Here is a 19467-nt window from a genome sequence, read left to right on the forward strand (position 1 = left end):
GAATATATTGAACTGAATATTCTTACACATAACCATATTGACTGTTTCGTACTTAGTTCATTTGAATGGCCGCTAACAGCCACCATAAATGTAGGCTATGAGTAGCAAATGAATACCTGATGCCAATAAAGAAATGGCGGGGGGGGGGCAATGGTTAGCACGTGTGCCCTGTCATAAGGTCTGTCATTGAGGTCTCTCTAGCTCTCTTGTTTGAAATGGAAGGTACAAATAGAAATATACGGGTGGCAAATATAACACGCAGTTGCAAATGAAATGAAATGGAGTACACTGTTCTGTTCCTAACCATGGCTAATGAAGACGAGCATACGCCATACAGTGTGCTATATCGAATTCCAACTGCCAAGGGATCTTTTACGTGCACGCCAATGTGTACAAGGGACCTCGGTTTTTCGTCCCATTCGAACGACTAGACTGCTGTCCTTGTCAGACCCTCCATAACACGCAGTTGGAAATGAAGTATTGGTAGGAAATGAAATATACGAATGGTATGTAGATAGAACATGCGGTTGGCAATGAAATAAAATGGGTAGCCTACTCCTGGTGGTAGGCGGGCGGGCAGACCAGGTAGAACAATTTCAATAAGCCTCTATACTGCTTTCGCAGGAATGAGATTAGATTGAGTTTGTATTTTATCTACTTTGTGATAAACAAAAGTGCAAAGAAAAGCGTTTTCAATGTTTCTGGATTAGTAAAAATACAAAATTTCACATCTGCAGAATACGGAACTTTTCACATGTGTGCTACTTCCATCTACACATTATGTCGGTTTCGGTGTCTACGCTTCGCTGTGAACGAAGGTGTTCATATGCACTATGAAGCTTCAAATAACACATGACAATTAAATAGGGATTTGTATTTTGAATAAAAGCACAAACAATCTGCAAGAATGTTAGGTTTATTATTTAAAACGAATGGCGAATAACCATCCTTATGGCTCTCGAATATCCACTCCGTAAAAAAAAATGTTCTTTTTAATATTTTAACAGGCCGTGGTATATGATTTAAATTTTTCATATTTATGTAATTACAGATGCCTAAAATTCGCTTTTTGTTATCAAATCATCGTAGCTAATGCCCGTCGGCAGCCATTTTTATAAATTTAGCGCAGCCGTTGGATTTGATCAAATCGTTTAATATGTTTCATCTTTATTTCAATTTCCTTCAAACACATTTAGGAAAACAAACTAATCAATTCGAGGTACAAATCTCGTGCATATTCTAATTCTGGTTCGGCATAATCAATTTCTTTCAACTGATTTCAACAACATGGGGAAAAGGTACGAATCAATTTGAGGTACGAAGTGAGGTACGAATGAACTAAGTACGAAACAGCCAGGTTACGAAACAGCCTGCACCCATCTACTTCACATTGCCTGGTGGATCGACGCAACGCCGCGTATACACAGAGTAAAAATACACAGAGTGGCGACTCGCATTACGGCCCATAGTCACACAGCGACGCGCAATGCATCTTGGGAATTGTCTGTAATAAACACACACTGACAGTTCGCTCAACGACGTTACGATATCTATATCGATGAACTAAATCTCTTTAATTTCGTAGTTTTATAGAATTTTCGGTAACAAAACTACCGAGAATTATCACATACAATCATATGTTAGTTGTGTGTGTTTTTCGGGAATTTATAAAACATGATTCATATTTTTAAAACATGCATAGATAAAGCGTGGTACAGCCCGGAATGAAGTTAGAGACGGCATTTGTGACGGTTTATGAATTGGTCTATAAGGCCGTAAATTATTGTCGATTTTAAAAAGTTTTTATTAACTTTAAAACTAATCCACCATATACTTGTTGTTTCGATTCCCAGATTTGAAATGTAATTTCCTTACACCTTAAAATGGACCATTTGAAAATGTCAAAGTGACACGCCCTTTTTTGGATAAGGCCTATTTTACTCAACATCAACATGATTTACCTTTGTCTTCTAGAGCTTATTACTGTGTGATTTTCTTATTTATGTTATGTTAATAAAGTAAGCTTTCATTAAAATATAAAAAAATTAAGAATATTAAAATCGAATTTCAACGTTTTCCAATAAACAGATTTGAGCCCTTGGTTGTTTTCCAAGATAAAATACCTTTGGCCCCAACGTTAACTCACTGTGTGCTTTTATGATTTTTGTTCTATTACTTAATGTAGGCTTTCATTTAAAAATAAATAATTAACGATATTAAAATTCTATTTGAAATAGGCCTATAAAATTTTTCGATAAACATTATTTGAGTTGATTGGTTTCTCTTTTTACAAACAAGTATAAACCAAAAACAACTTTAGAATGAATACTTTGCATATTGCTCTGGGTGTCATGTAATGTTTTGACGGACTTCATAGGCCCCCTAATACTATGACATTATCCATTTTTACACTACTACACAAGAATATATTAAATTATTATAAATCTGAAGTTTGCTCTAGATATCCATGACATTAGGTCTGATCTGTGTTCAGAGTTACTTTTATTTTGTGATTTTTTTTGTCAACTGATTATTTAGAAATAGAAAATTTAGTTTATACTGTGTACTTATGGAATTATCTGCCATGAAAACTGAAGTTAACCATACAGCATACTATTACTAGATAATGACAGAGTAAATTAAAATTATTTTGAATGGTTTAAAATTAGTGACAGCGCTTCTTTAAATATTTTATTGGTCGGATTAAGGCCTACCAGTAAAAGGGGAAATGTGATTTTGAATAGCATAACAGTATTAGGCTTACTGTATTAAAAGCTTATTGCAACTGAAAAGTGAGCAAAATAATATTTTTGTTATGAAATCACATTTTTCGATACACAAAATATAGAATGTAAAAAGAACATGTGCAACTACAGACTTAATGGGTAAAGCTTACGATTTAAAATTTGATCCTTTAAAAAATCACTACATGTCATTCTAAAATTACGAAAATACTAGATAGCATGCGATAAAGAATGCAAGGAATGAGTTGGTTTACATCGAAGCGCAACTACTTCTTGTCTCGCGAAAGCGCAACTACTAAAAAAAGATCTACAATTTAAATTACCGGATATTAATACGTTTATTAGACCTATGACTATGACATGTCATGGATTCAAGTGGCGTGGTTTCGATTCCCCGCTTGTACGCGACAGGTGTAGGGTCGCCTGTCCAACCTCGTGGGTTTTCTCCGGGTCCTCCAGTCTCCTCTCACTCGGTCACTGCTAAAAAAAAGACCCATCAATTGAATTATTGAAATAAAACTGAACCATGTTAGTCCCGAAATTACCTTGCTTTGATTTAGCTTAGACAAGTTAGAGCGAGAGGTCATATTATCATAAGTTAGATAGCCTAAAGACGTATACCTATAGATCTACTTCTAGGCCTACAGTACTCAGTACTCTACATTGGAATATATCATAATATGCAATATAATGCCAATTAATTAATCAAATATGAAAACACCTTTCACCAAATATGTACTCGTACAAAATAAAACTTTTGATGATATATACTGCTGTTATTATTATCTATAGTATATATTATAGTATATTTATTTAATCAGGCTTTTATTTTAACTGACTCTGTATACAATCGTTAACATGTCCATAATCTTGTTGTTTATGTATGATTTACATTGTCACTTTGTAAAGTGCCCCTGAACATGTTATATGAAAGGGTGCACTATAAATATGCTGTAATAATAATAGTATTTTCGTCCCCCATAAACATTGCCACGTGGGGACCATATGGGGAAAAAATTGGCTGTGGGCCCAGGTGATACCACAAGGTCCCCATATAGGACCCATATTATCTTACCACATACAAATGTACGCAAATACACTTTATTTTCATAAATATATTAATATCACAGAGACAAGCCAAATCATATAATGGTTACTTCTTTTTTACATTGATAATCTGACCGTATAGTTTGTGTATCTGGGGCCAATATGGGATCTATATGGGATTTCCCACATTAATAACTCTGTTTTTGTAGACTTGGGGCCAATATGGTGTCCATATGGGATTACCCGTGTGTGTATCTGGGGATAATATGGTATCTGTATGGGATTACATATAACTTTTGTATATCTGGGGCCAACATGGTATCTATATGGGATTACTTATTAGTCTATGTATGAGTTCATTATTGAATCCATACCTTTAGTTGTGTATATATTATTATCACAGAGATAAGCCAAATGATATAATGGTTACTTCTCTTTTACATTGATAATCTGACCATATAGTGTGTGCATCTGGGGCCAATATGGGATCTATATGGGATTTCCCACATTAACAACTCTGTTTTTGTACACATGGGACCAATATGGTGTCCATATGGGATTACCTGTGTGTGTATCTGGGGATAATATGCTATCTGTATGGGATTACATATTACTTTTGCATATCTGGGGCCAACATGGTATCCATATGGGATTAGTTACTAGTCTATGTATAAGTTCATTATTGAATCCATACTTTTAGTTGTGTACATATTAATATTACAGAGATAAGCCAAATGATATAATGCTTACTTCTTTCTTACATTGATAATCTGACCTTATAGTGTGTGTATCTGGGGTCTATATGTGATTACCCACATTAACAACTCTGTTTTGTATACATGGGGCCAATATGGTGTCCATATGGGATTACCCATGTGTGTATCTCGGGATAATATGGTATCTGTATGGGATTACATATAACTTTTGTATATCTGGGGCCAATATGGTATCCATATGGGATTACTTATTTGTATGTATAAGTTCATTATTGAATCCATACTTTTAGTTTTGTGACCCTATCTGCACAGAAAGGATTACGCATATGTGCACCAGAAGCTTGTGTGGTATGCATATGATATAACCACATTCATGTATATTATGTATATAGGTTCAATATGGTATCAATATGGGATTACCCACATGTGTATCTGGGGCCAATATCTTATCTATATGGAATCTACCACATATAAAATAATACATCTGGGTCCAATATGTTACCCATGTGGGATTAGCCACACCTGTATCGGCTTCAGCGTGGAATCATACCCATTGCATTTAGTAGATATTAATAAGTATTCAGAAAATTAAAATAAGAATATCATTAAAGTGTTTATTTGGGATGCGTTAAAATATTGCGCCCTCAACAGTTACATTTACATGACAAGTAAACAGTCGCACATACAGGTGCGATATACATTAAACCATGTCGCTTATACTGTAATATACAACTACACAGATTTGTTAAAGAGCATAAGAATTTTTACAGGTAAGGCCTTTTTGCAATTTCTTTATTGGTCTACTTTACTTAAAAATATTTTCAATTTCCCATTTCTCCTTCATTAAAATTTAATGTTTTCGCTTAATTAAACATAAACGTTATGCAAGAGCTAAATCTGACTATTGTAGGTCTTTCTTTGGGTCTAAAATATTATATAAACTATTAATCAGACATTTATTAAACAGACCATAATCAACGCCCTCGATGGCATCTTATGGGTCCGATTTTCATTAGATTTGAATCCTATTTTCTGCCCAACGCCTTTGATTAACCGCAAAAATGGATAATCAAGTCTTCTTTTTATTATCGTAACAGCGGTAAAAATGACAATCGAGGCTACTGCAGTGTATATGAATCAGATTTAAGCAATTTCACTGAAATTTTCGACATTTCCCATTTACATTATAATCCATTTTTTAACTATTATATCTAGAATTATCAGCTCTTTATTTGATCTTCCATAATGTATCTTTAAGTCAAACAATTTCAGGGCAGATAACCTGAAATTATTTGTAGCAACCTAGATGTATTAATGATGATACCGTCTTTGTATGTAACCTGTAGGAATTGAGAAGTAAGAGATTAGAATTTAATAAAATTGAGAAATGAAGTCTTTTTTCTTTGTTTTGTTTTAATTTATAATATTGAACATGAACGTAACTTTGTAACACAGGGATCACGTACAGGGGTCAATGGCACAAAATTCTTGAATTAGCAATGGATCGGAAGCACATACTGATATAATACCTGAACAAAATATCCAATCTTGCTGAAAATTGGTACAAGGCATGTTCTATCGACACTCGATGTATACCGGCTGTTCACGATGTCGGCCATTATCAATAAATTAAAAACAAAAAATGCGTAAAGTTGTTGAAATCGTAACTGGTTATATTCATGGTGATGCGACTATGCAAATTATAGGTGAACAAATTCATCACCAACATATATATCAAACTCAAAATAAACAGCATTTAAAAAAATAACACTTTTGCACTTCTAAAACCAATACAGTAATAACAAATCAGAAAAATATAACTTAAGATTAAATTAATTTTCAAAAAGTATATCATATATTAATAATATTATGAAGCCATATTTGCAAAGCTGCTAAAGCCTTTACGCGCAATATAAATAGGTACTCCATAGGTAGATGTTTTATTCTACTGCCGTACTGAAATTTGTTTTATATTGTAAATAAAATTAAAATGGAGATCTTTTATTAATATTTTAGCTTACTATATAATTAAGTGGTGCACTAATATATACTTTGCAGAGATTAAACAGATTACAGCAGAATTCTCCTTATCACAGACTATAACAAGTTTACCATGAATAAAAAATAGAGTTTGTTTATGAATGAAATTGTGATACATATTTTCATTTTAAGAAATATGTACTTCACTCTACCATTCAAAATAAATGCCAGTCTCTGTAGAGCTTTAAAGCAAAAGAATCGTAATACATTATTCTTTAAAGAAAAAAGTCAAAGAAATCAGGACCGGTTTTTAAACGCCCACATTTAAATGTGGTCGTATATTGTCGTCGCCCCCGTCCGTCCGTCCATCCGTCGGTCCGTCGGTCTGTCGGTCTGGCGTCCACAATTGCTTGTGGACGCTCTAGAGGCTAAAGTTAATATCCGATTGATATTAAATTTATACACAGTGTTTAAGGTCATGAGACGAAGAAGCCTATTGATATTCAGCAATTTCCGATAATTACTGCCAGAGTTATGGCCCTTGATCACTTTAAAATATCTTGTGGACGCTCTAGAGGCCAAAGTTAATATCCGATTGACTTTAAATTTATACACAGTGTTTAAGGTCATATGACGAAGAAGCCGATTGATTTTCAGCAATTTCCGATAATTCCTGCCAGAGTTATGGCCCTTGATCTTAAATTTATACACACAGTGTTTAAGGTCATGAGACGAAGACGCCTGTTGATTTTCAGCGATTTCCGATAATTACTGCCAGAGTTATGGCCCTTGATCACTTTAAAATATCTTGTGGACGCTCTAGAGGCCAAAGTTAATATCCGATTGACTTTAAATATACACAGTGTTTAAGGTCATGAGACGAAGAAGCCTATTGATTTTCAGCGATAACCGATAATTACTGCCAGAGTTATGGCCCTTGATCACTTCAAAAAATCTTGTGGACGCTCTATAGGCCAAAGTTAATAATGGATTGACTTTAAAGTCATACACAGTGTTAAAGGTCATGAGACGAAGAAGCTTATTGATTATTAGCAATGTTTAAGGTCATGGGACGAAAGAATCCTATTGATTTTCAGCGATTTCCGATAATCACTGCCAAAATTATGGCCCTTGATCACTTTGCAAAATCTTGTGACGCTCTAAAGGCTAAAGTTATCATCCGATTGACTTCAGATTGATACACAGAGTTTAAGATCTTGAGACGAACAAGTATATTGATTTTCAATGAATTTTTATGACATGGAACAGCTAAATCCATGATATTAAAAGTTTTGTATACAAAACGTTAGCATGGGGCAGAACTTTATAAAAACCAAACAAGTTCTAATGGTTTTCTGAGATGTTGCTCTTAATCAGATTTTAGTGTATTATAAATGTTTCATTACCAAAAAAAGTAACAATATGCGAGAACTCTTGTTGACTGCCCGGACGTTTTAGCTGCTGTGGTCGTATGTTTCGTTGCCTGGCAACCTATCTTTACTAACATTTATTATGAATATCTTGCTAGTTAGATTTTAATGACTATAGCAGATTCTGTACTCAAATTATATAATATCTGACCATACAGCAGAGATCAAGTCAACCGTTAATACCTGTCAGGGCGTCATCCTTAACAGCCAATTTAGTCTGTTTGGCGCCCACTCGGCCAAACCTCAGCAGATTCCAGTACCCTACATCTAGCCTCGGCTGTATGACGAAGTCCACCATTGGGACTACTTTCAAGTTCCGGATTACCAACGCCGTTGCCCATGACGACGCATTTAAAGAATGTTTTACCATACAAAGATTTCAAAGTCTGAAGTTTATCCTATTTCCTTTAGACACGGACCAGTTTGAATTGGAAAGTCTACATACGCTTCGAACGACGCAGTTTTGAGAACTTGTTTCTAAAAGCGGCAAGTTTTCCTAATAATACCCCCGTCAGACCGGAGTAGCGTCCTTACTTCGCTGCTACGGCGATGGAAAATAGTTTTAGAGCGCGTTAAGATCGCCATAAGCGTAGTGGAAACGCCAGCTATCGTGCTGTAGTCACCATGGTCGCCAATGATCGCCGAGTCACCGCGTTTATTTTGAGCATGTTCAAAGCAAACGCCAAGGTTCTGCGCTCTGAACTGTAAAACTATGAGAATACGACTTTTTTTTCAAGTTTGTGGTTTTTGGGGACATTTTCGCCCGTTGTGTTCACGTTTGCCGGCGACCATGTGCATTTTCTGGTCGCCGTACGGTCGCAGCAGCGCAGTAAGGACGCCACCCGGTCTGACGGGGACATAAGTAAACCGGTGCCGCATCGCAATTGTATAGGCGTAGGTACATTCGGACATGGTGACTTTGAGATGAAATTACTTGTATACGCCTGTCAATAAAACTATTTAATGTATGCCGTAAATTAGCCAACTCCACTGTCTTTAATCTAGTATGGTCTGCGGCAGTGGTTCTCAACCTTTTTGTGCCAACGGCACACCTTGAAACACATAAAAAAACAGCGACGCACCCGACTTAATATATATGAAAAATATTTGATTTTTTTGCAAAATAAAAAACATGGCAAATCATAGACGGCATACAACTGTAGCCACAGACTAGTCATAGACACATAGTATGGCACACCTGTGTGCCTCGGCACACTGGTTGGGAATCACTGGTCTACGGTAACGTAGCTTCAAAAGTTATCGAGATATGTTGGTGTCATTAAAAATGGTGCGAACTAGCCCCGCTCTCCTCTATAGAATGAATATAAACAAGGGAATGTACGGACTATTTCTATTTTTCTCGTGTTCTCTTATCTAATGACATTCAATTACTGTATTGAATTGTCAGCTATCCTCTTACAGTCCCATATAACAACTTTTGGTCTTCGAAGGAATTATTAGTTAGCAGAAATTCGCCCATGTATCTGTTATCAGTCGGCACTTCAGCGCCAGTTATATAGAGGTATGTCCCGTGTTTTCCTTTGGCGTTCGTCACTTCCGATTCGCGCATCCTGTATTACTCAGCTATGGTAGCAGTGATCTCTCTGTTAAAATTATATATTTGGAATGTGTTTAACCAGTTCTATCACATATGTGATAATGACTGGCACCAATATTGTCCTTTAATTTTAGATTCTGAAATACAGAAGTATATGTTTATAGCAGCTAGAAGTTAGTACCAACAAGAAACAGGCCAATGTGGTACACATCTCTGCAATCAGTTTGTCCCATCCTTCCTATACTACAATATGCTTAATGGTTTTTGGAGTATCACTAAACTTTTCGACAAAATAAACTGAAATGAAAGTTTTTAAAGTTTCTATATTTGGAAAATTTTTGCTTTGACCTATAAAGGCTATATCTGTTACTTAGCTGACTTGATCATTTTGTGTGGAAATATATTGCATCAAAGTACTTATATAAAAGTTTTGTAATAATATGAGGATGGAATTGAATAGATGTTTCTTTTTTTCAGTTATTTTGAAAATATTGGCAAACTCTGAAACAAGAAAGATGTCATTTCAAGAAAGGTCACTATTTACATTTTCAACTTATAACACATATTAATGTGTGTCATGGCAAAATATGTTTCTTGCTCTCGCTGGACAAAACGTCGGAAAGTTTTATCAGCTATACAAGGAAATACATACAAAGGACATTGTAACTGAATTTGGTATAACTCTAGTTTGGTGCCACCCCCATAGGCGTACGGGGCCGAACTTGTTTTGGGGGGGGGGCAGCATATTTTCCCGACAAATATATTTCTTTACAGTCCGCCGAGCCGCGGCCGGCGAAGCCGTCCGCCCGCGAGCGCCAGAGCCGCGAAAACCAGACGGCCATAGACGCGATTTCCAGGCATTTGGAATACTTTCTAGTAATTTGGAGTGGTAGTAAATTATGTCAGTTGCAGCATAAAAACTGGTAAAAAGTCATCTTTAAAATACAAGCTCTATTACTACGAAAACAAGAACAAGTCGAACGATTTACTTTTGCCACATTTTTCATTTTATGAGACTTCACATTCTTTATCCAGATCTCACTATTCACTGGGCTCGTCCGGTGCATGGAGTTGGATGCTAGTATACAGGAACACAGTACTCAAGAACTGAGAAAGGCCATGTGTACGTGCTAGTTCTATTCAGATTGCGTACGTGTTCACCATTGACTGGACTGCTTTCTTTCCGCTTCCATATTATTAAAAATTTTCAGATTTCTAATTTTTTTTCATGAAAATATTTGGGGGTGGGGGGGCCGGTGCCCTCCCGCCCCGCCCCGCCCCGCCTCGCCTCGTACGCCTATGGCCACCCCTATACACAAAATATCCAGCCTCGATGACAGCCTTGGTGAAACTACCAACCTTGAACAGAATGACAAACAAACGACAGCTATATTAGTATGAACTCTATATTATGCCCCCCCACCCCCCCAAAAAAAACAACAAAAAAGTTACAACTAGTCAAATTTGTTGATATAGGTATGTTAGAACAACACTGATAGATATATGCTTTTGTCTGGTGCCCTTTTTTCACAAAAAACTGTAACCATTTTTATTAATGATCATTATGATGGGCTTGGGTGTGCATGTTTTAGGACGTGACAACTCGCATTAAAATAAATGTGAATTTATGGAAGAATAGTTTCGTTCGATATGTGATATTTTGCAGGTAATATATAGTGCACTTACTTATTTTTTCGTTTTTTTCGTTCTGTTTAAGATAAACCGACTTGGACGATTAGGTGGCAGAGATGTCCTGTCTATCGTTAACAACATCATGAAGAATCTCAGTGCCACTTATGTACAACGCCTTTACAATTGGACAGGATAAAAAGCTACCATTGTTTTTAGTAAGTAATATTGATGATACGTCATTGTTGGAAATAAATGCATAGTTCTGGTACGATGGGGTTTATTTTAATGTTTTTACAATCGTTCATCAAGTGTCTTTTTGAACCGTCTGCATATTTCAGGTGCATTTTAGATTTAAATTGTATGTGTTTTGTGGTCTAAGGGGAGATCATATGGAAAGAGTTGTTTTGCTTTCTCAGGTTGCACATCAACAGACCTAATGTGCTTTCCTTTTGAATTACAGATCCAGTCAGAAGAAATCCAATGTTTTGAAATACCACAAACAAGGAAATCAAAGCTGCAGTTAGTCGTTTGAACTGGTTTCCTGACAAATTCAAGGGACAGGATGGTGGGAGATCTCAACGAATTTCAACCGTCCTAATTGAGAAAGGATAATAATAAAACATGAAACCAAATATAAATAGTTTTGTACTTATTTGGTACAAGATCCCATATGAGTCCCATATTGTACCTATGTTACATTTATTTGCAGCCCACATGAGTCCCATATAGTAGCCATATTACATTTTTTAACATGGTCACATGGGTCCCATATTACATTTATATGCACCCCACATGAGTCCCATCTAGTACCCATATTCCATTTCTTAACATTGCTATATAGGTCCCATGTAAGCCCCATATAACACCCATATTATTTTAAATGATTTACCCATATAGATCCCACACAAACCCCATTTAGTACCCATATGGTTGCCCATATGGATCCCATATGAATGTTGGGTGCAAAAATGTTGGGGTCCCATATGGGCCCCCCATAATGGCCCCATATTACATGACACATGGTACCCATATGGTACCCATCAGTGAATGTTATCAGGGTCTGTTCAACTGCGAAGCGTCTTCTTTAGCCGACATGTTTAGTGACATTACAGACAAAACCCAAGATGCAGTGCGCGACCTACTTTGTATGCAAATGAAGCAGTCGCCACTCTGTGTATATTTACTCTGTGGTGTATAGATAAAGTTGCGACAACTGTGAAGCCAGGAATTTCATATGACGTCATGAAAACTTATTATCTATTTATATGACCTATTATATTGTTGGATGTCATAGATTTCAGCGAATGTCTATAGGACATAAAACATACATTTTTTAAACGAAAAGTATAGCTGAACATACTATTATTATACAACAAGAAGCGCACATTATTGTTATATAGCCTTATTCTATAAGAAAAATCAAAATAAAAGATACACTAGATAAAAGTACTATTAAACATATTTAACTTGCATTCGCTTTTAAAGGAACTAAATCGCTAATATTTGGGACCTTGAAATTGTCACAAATGGGTCGCACTAACAGCGACATTTGTTTCAGGCATATTTGTTTCATCGGTGACACGTCTGGTGTCATGTGAATGCAACGACAACAGTCTGATTGATTGATTTGTTGATTGGAGTTCAGATGTCTACATTAAAATCGACCACTTTCAGGTTGCCGTATTCACGGCCAGGCAAGACCGACTTGAAATTTCTAGAAATTTTTCTGGGGGAGACAGGCCCCAACAAATTCCCCGACGGTGCGTTTCACGACTTTGGCGCAAGACGGTGACCTTGAAGAGACGTCGAAAACCATTTAATAGACATAGTAAAAGTCATATCTTACGAGATTATCGCTGGTCTTGTCAGAAAATGCTATTTTATATTTGACAGTCATTTTGAAAGAAATGCCCGGCGCCATACATTTGAAAATTTTTTTGATTTTTGTCAAATTCGGTTTTCGGCACATTTCGCCTCTATGACGAGTTTGTATTTGAAAAATTTAAAAAGAAATTATTTATTCCCCCACCACTAAAACACACTGATTACGAAATATCGCTCTCCGAAACTTCCTGCAGGATAGTTTCATTTGCAATTTGTTTGGGGTAAGACGTTATCACTCCCCGCCCATGTATAAATAATATCAATCTGTCTACCACTTAAATTTAACAGATACAAATGAATGTTATTCCACAGGTAGACAGACAGGACCCTCTTTGAAGGGATTCAGTGAAAAGGACGCAATTGGTTTAGAGTTTGTCTGACCCCTTTGAATATTTGCGTCCCATCTCCAATGATGCTCTGATGCTGTTCTCAACCAGAATCAAACATATATATCGTACCTGAGATTTGTTAGCATGTTCCACACAAGCCAACATTTATCGGAACCGGGATTATGGGTATATTATATCTTTGTTTCTAACGCTTATTGGGAATACGTCACGGAAACTACAATAAAAACTTGTTTACAAAAACATTCTAAAGAGTGAAAACTGACATATTTCAAGCTTTACTGTATTTAAAGAAATAAATTAAATCAGCCGGCTGAAACCCCGTCTCCGCTATTTGCTCAATCATTCTTTAGGTATAGTGCCAGTTTCCACCGACAATGATACTGCAAACAAGTGTCCAATCTATAAAAGCATACATTCCTAAAAAATGTTTCTTTAGTCAAGTGAAACAATAAATTCATAACTATGCGAGGGTGTGGTGAGTAAATTCGTGGTAACAAGTCTGAATAGGCTAATGTGACATAGAACAAGATCACCTTGATGTTGACAAATACGTAAGACGATATGAATACCAACTAAAAAGATATGTAATGGGATTCAGCTGCAAGGTGATATATGTAGACCTGGGCAAATGGGAACTTTTTTCTCCAAACGAGTGTTTTCTATTGCCATTTTGGTCGCTGAAAACGAATCCGGCAAGTTCTGTGACCCAGGATGGATTCTTGACCTGGTTCAGTGATATTTTTTAAAAATGGCGGCCAAAAACTGATATTTTGTGCCAAAAAACTCGGAAAACGTCAAAATAGGGTTTCTAATATGGCATTTTATATGTTTTGAGGGTCGCTGATTCCAAAAATGCACAAATGAAAGGGATTGGCGGTGTTCCCGGAGCTGTCTGTACAAAATTGAGAAAATTTGAGTGAAAAAAATGTGTTTTTTTAAACAAAGATTGATTGCGATTGCTAAGCTTATCTCTCCGAGTCATGCACATCATTCTGTCTCCCTATACAACGATTTCAAATCGTGGATGGTGAATAACGGACTGAAATGTGATGGTTTCAGAGGTTTCGTCTCAAACAGGTTTGGTAGGATAGCAGAAATTGCTCAACAGATGTTTAATCTGTTATCAACGGTACATAGTCAGAGGGGTCAAAACCAAACGTACGACACAGATGTCAGTAGCGCGTGTGTCCTCCACGGGCTCTTACGCACGCTGTGCAGTGACGTCGCATGGAATTTACCAATGTTTGAAAGAAGGCCTGGGGCAAATTGTTCCATTTTTGGACAAGACCAGCTTCTAAAGACGGCGGCCAATCTCATCCCAGACATGTTCTATCGGTGCCATGTCCGGAGACATGACTGGCCAGTCCAAGACATTGATGTTGTTAGCAGCCAGGTAGCCCATACTAAAACGGGCGGTATGCGGACGTGCATTATCCTGTTGGAAGTGCTGAAGTTGTGGGTGCGCTCGAAACATCGGAACAACAATTGTTTGCAAGACATCATCAAGATAGGCTACAGCATTAACGCGACCCCTGCAAATGTGTAGGGCGGTCCGGTGATGAAATGTGAAGCCTCCCCACACCATTACACTTCCCCCACCCCATCGATTCGTTTCGAAGACGCAGCAGTCTGCAAGACGTTCCCCAAGACGTCTCCACACACGTTGACAGCCATCAGCGTGATAAAGATGAAAGCGATTCTCATCACTGAAGTGAACACTTTGCCAGTCTACTCTTCTCCATGTCTGGTGTCCTTGAGCCCATATCAAACGCCGCTGACGGTGATGATCCCTGAGGATAGCTCCAACATAAGGTCGTCGTGCACGGAGTCCTACTTCTCTTAGACGACATCTTACGGTGTTGGCACTTACTGGTCCTTACAATAGTGGACTGATGACAATTGGAGTGTCTGGCAATAGCACGTAGAGACATGCCAGCCCTGGACATTCCCATGGCTTCGTTCCGTTGATTTTCAGTAAGTCTCGGCATCTCTAGCTCGATTCCTTCACACGTCCAACAACAAATTACGACAGATTGACATTTCACAGATTATGTTATGCACATTAAGTTGAAAACATGCTTTTAAAGGGCTCACACACATTGTTGCACGTGAATATTGGGTTTTTCATGTGCATCTCGTGCAATTTTTTTTTGTGCACACGGGCCGATATTTTTTGCGTTTGGGAGCATTGTGTGAAACAATAGTTCATAGTATTGCATAATATTATACATACAAAACCACCTAGTAATAAAATATTTGGGAAAAAAAGTGATGCGTTTTCCATGGCGCTCAGTATACTATGATTATTTTATTAACATATGAAACACGTATGGAGCTCACATAATATCGTATTATGCTTGTTTTACTTGTATAGAGTTACTAGTATGGAGCTCACATAATATCGTATTATGCTTGTTTTACTTGTATAGAGTTACTAGTTTTATCTGAAACCTTGTGAAATGTCATAGTTGTACAAAAACGGTCCATCATAATGTTTTTACGTATACGTTTTCGTGTTCAGCGACCCCCAAAACATATAAAATGATATATTACAAGCTATAGTTAGGTGTTTAGTTCCGGTTTTATCGAACAAAAATATCATTTTTGGCCGCCATTTTGAAAAAGGTCACTAAACCAGGTCAAAACTCAGACTTAGGTCAAAGAACTTGCCGGATTCGTTTTCAGGGGCCAAAATGGCCATAGAAAACAGTCGTTTTATAGCGGGTTATGGAAAGTGGTTCCTATTTGCCCAAGTCTAATATATGCAGCATAGATAATTAAAACTTCTGTTCAAGTTAAACCAACTGTATCTATTTATTTAAGTCTTACGTCGAGCTGAATACATTTTATGATTTATTGTCATCTATTGGTGGTTAACAGTGTGTAACTAAAAACTAAAATTGGATCTTATTTTTTGCCAATGATATAATGTACCTTGCATTTTTTATCACGAAGTCTATCGCATCCAAATATTTTTAAAATGCGCGTTTACAATATATTCATTTTTTTTGTTATTTCAGGATGGATATATCGTAAAATTCATTTTCATTTGACGAACCACACCCAAACTACAGTCAGTGTAAACACGGTTTGGAGACTGTATCTGAACTACAGGGTAGATCGAACTACAGTGTACATCATGCTTTAGAGACATTATCTAATATCCAACAGAAAAAATGACGATTAATTTAATATCCGCCAATTTGTGTTGCTGCTATTTTGTATTTTCAAAATTTATCTTCAAAATCAGAGACATCGAAAACCATATAAAGGACATAGCAAAAGTCATATCTTACGTATCTTAAGAGATGCCCTTTAGTCTACCAAATTTATGGGTTTTTTGTTAAATTGCCTTATATTACCAAATTCGGCAGCCATTTTAAAAGAAATACCCGACACCACATGGAAAATACATTTCTTTAATTGATGTTTGTCAAATTCGATTTCCGCACATTTCGCGTACATAACCACGATATAATAGAGACTTTTGGCAAGCGGAATTTTCCCATCCGTATCACGTATTCGTATCGTATACGTGATACGTTGTGTCAATGTAGTTTTAGAGTTTGGGCAGATTTTCGCGTCGCGTACGTGTGCGTCGATCAACTGAGCTTAGTTCTATAACAGCATGATGGCAGATATCTACCAAGATCACCATCAGTACTAGTCAAATGCTTATTAGAGCCGACGCTGAGCTATTAAAAAAAATAATGTCGAATCTTATTAAAAATCTTCGAATCGACTGCAATTTTTGGTTTCACTAATGTATCATTTCAGAAAGTTTATACCCCTTTACCACAGAATAAAATCATTTACAGAATTGCAAGGTTCCGTTCCCTAAATTTAGCACGTAGATCAACCATCATGGTTCAAATCACATCAAATATACACCTTCGTGTTCTGGAATGCACACCGATTCATAAAAACGCTACGATACAACATTTCAGCGTCTAAAAGTAGCAAAAAAATACGTTAAAAGGACACGACAATGATATACGGACCTTTTCCGTATGAAAGCTGTTCGATACGTGCTGCCGTATCCGTGTGACGTATCACGTATGAGAAATGCACACACATTGATGACGTCACACGCAAAATCCATACGGATACGCGATACGGACCAGAAATTTACGCTTGCCAAAAGTCTCTAATGGTCGAACATTACGTACATTAGATAAACTACTTTTAAAGCCCAAAACTGTTCAACTGGTCTCTTTTAGTTATCAAGCTCCTGTTTTATGGGATAATCTACCATTTAGTTTAAGATGTTATACATCTCTATATTCTTTTAAAAAACAACTTAAATCACATTTATTTAATGAGGCTTTTAACTGACTCTGTATACAATTGTTAACATGCCCATAATCTTGTTGTTTATTTATGATTACATTGTCACTTTGTAAAGTGCCCCTGAACATGTTTTATGAAAGGGCGCGCGCTATAAATATGCTGTAATAATAATAATAATAATAATAATAATATTACCAAATTTGGCGGCCATTATGAAAGAAACGCCCGGCACCATATAAAAAATACTTCTTTTTTTTAATTGGTGTTTGTCAAATTCGATTTTTCGGCACATTTCGCTTGCATAACCACTCTGTGTTTGAGGAATTTAAAAATAAATCATTTATAATCTAACGAGTAAATAGTAAAACACACTGATTACGAGATATCGCTCTCAGAAAATTCCCCGATTTTGGGTATGATTTTGTTTGATATATTTATCACTGAACCAAACTGCATTGGTTTCTTTTGCGTTTTTTTTAGGGTAAAACGTTATATTATCCCTCAACGCCTAATACTTAGTAATACTGCAAGAAAAAGGCAAATTTTGGTATGTAAACCTGTATGAAGCCATGACGTCATAGCTTTTATGGCGTCATAATTGGGATCCAAAATGGCGCCTGGAAATGAGTTGTCGTAATTTTCCCCACAGTCTACTCGCTCATGTGCTCATCGTTGTATACCAACTATCGTTGAAAAAATAAATTTACGTCGATTTTTGAACATTTTAAAAGCCCTAGTTCGATTCGTCGCCCAAGAAAAGATATAAATAAACACCAAAAACATGGAAATCAATCAAGTTGAAGCGTTTTGGCGTAAAACACCTGTTTCGGCGAGATGACGTCATTGTGAGGTCACACAGTCGTAATGACGTCATGTACGACCATTGAAATCATTGTTTTTTGAGTGTGCTTGTCCTGTATTCTCCCCAAAACGTAACTGATGATCTTGTATTAGAGAATTCCCTAATGACTGTATTCCAAAAACGGCAAAAAAAACCCAACATGACGGACATCGATGACGTCATCAGCCGCTACGACGTCATGACGTCACCAATTACCTCGACCAACCATGCAATGTAAAGTAGATGTCAATATGGTTATGTTCAATATATTCACGGTGTATGATTTTATCCATACTTCAATTTTAGTGAGTTAATTCTGCAACGTTTTTAGAAAAAAATTGCTATTAATTTGGCAAGTACTGTACACGTGACCGTCAACGTCCTGATCCACAACGCGTTACAACCCAGGCTCAAGACCGCTACATCCGGGTCACTCATCTGCGTGACAGATTCCGCCCAGCGACTCCAACAGGTGCAGCAGTCGTCGGAAGACAAGGACCAGTAAGTGCCAACACCGTAAGACGTCGTCTAAGAGAAGTAGGACTCCGTGTACGACGACCTTATGTTGGAGCTATCCTCAGGGATCATCACCGTCAGCGGCGTTTGATATGGGCTCAAGGACACCAGACATGGAGAAGAGTAGACTGGCAAAGTGTGCTCTTCAGTGATGAGAGTTGCTTTCATCTTTGTCACGCTGATGGCCGTCAACGTGTGTGGAGACGTCTTGGGGAACGTCTTGCAGACTGCTGTGTCTTCGAAACGATTCGATGGGGTGGGGGAAGTGTAATGGTGTGGGGAGGCTTCACATTTCATCACCGGACCGCCCTACACATTTGCAGGGGTCGCGTTAATGCTGTAGCCTACCGTGATGATGCACCCACAACTTCAGCACTTCCAACAGGATAATGCACGTCCGCATACCGCCCGTTTTAGTATGGACTACCTGGCTGCTAACAACATCAATTTCTTTGACTGACCGACATGGCACCGATAGA

Source organism: Patella vulgata, chromosome 2, assembly GCF_932274485.2.
Source record: "Patella vulgata chromosome 2, xgPatVulg1.2, whole genome shotgun sequence".
In the NCBI taxonomy this organism is placed as follows: domain Eukaryota; kingdom Metazoa; phylum Mollusca; class Gastropoda; family Patellidae; genus Patella; species Patella vulgata.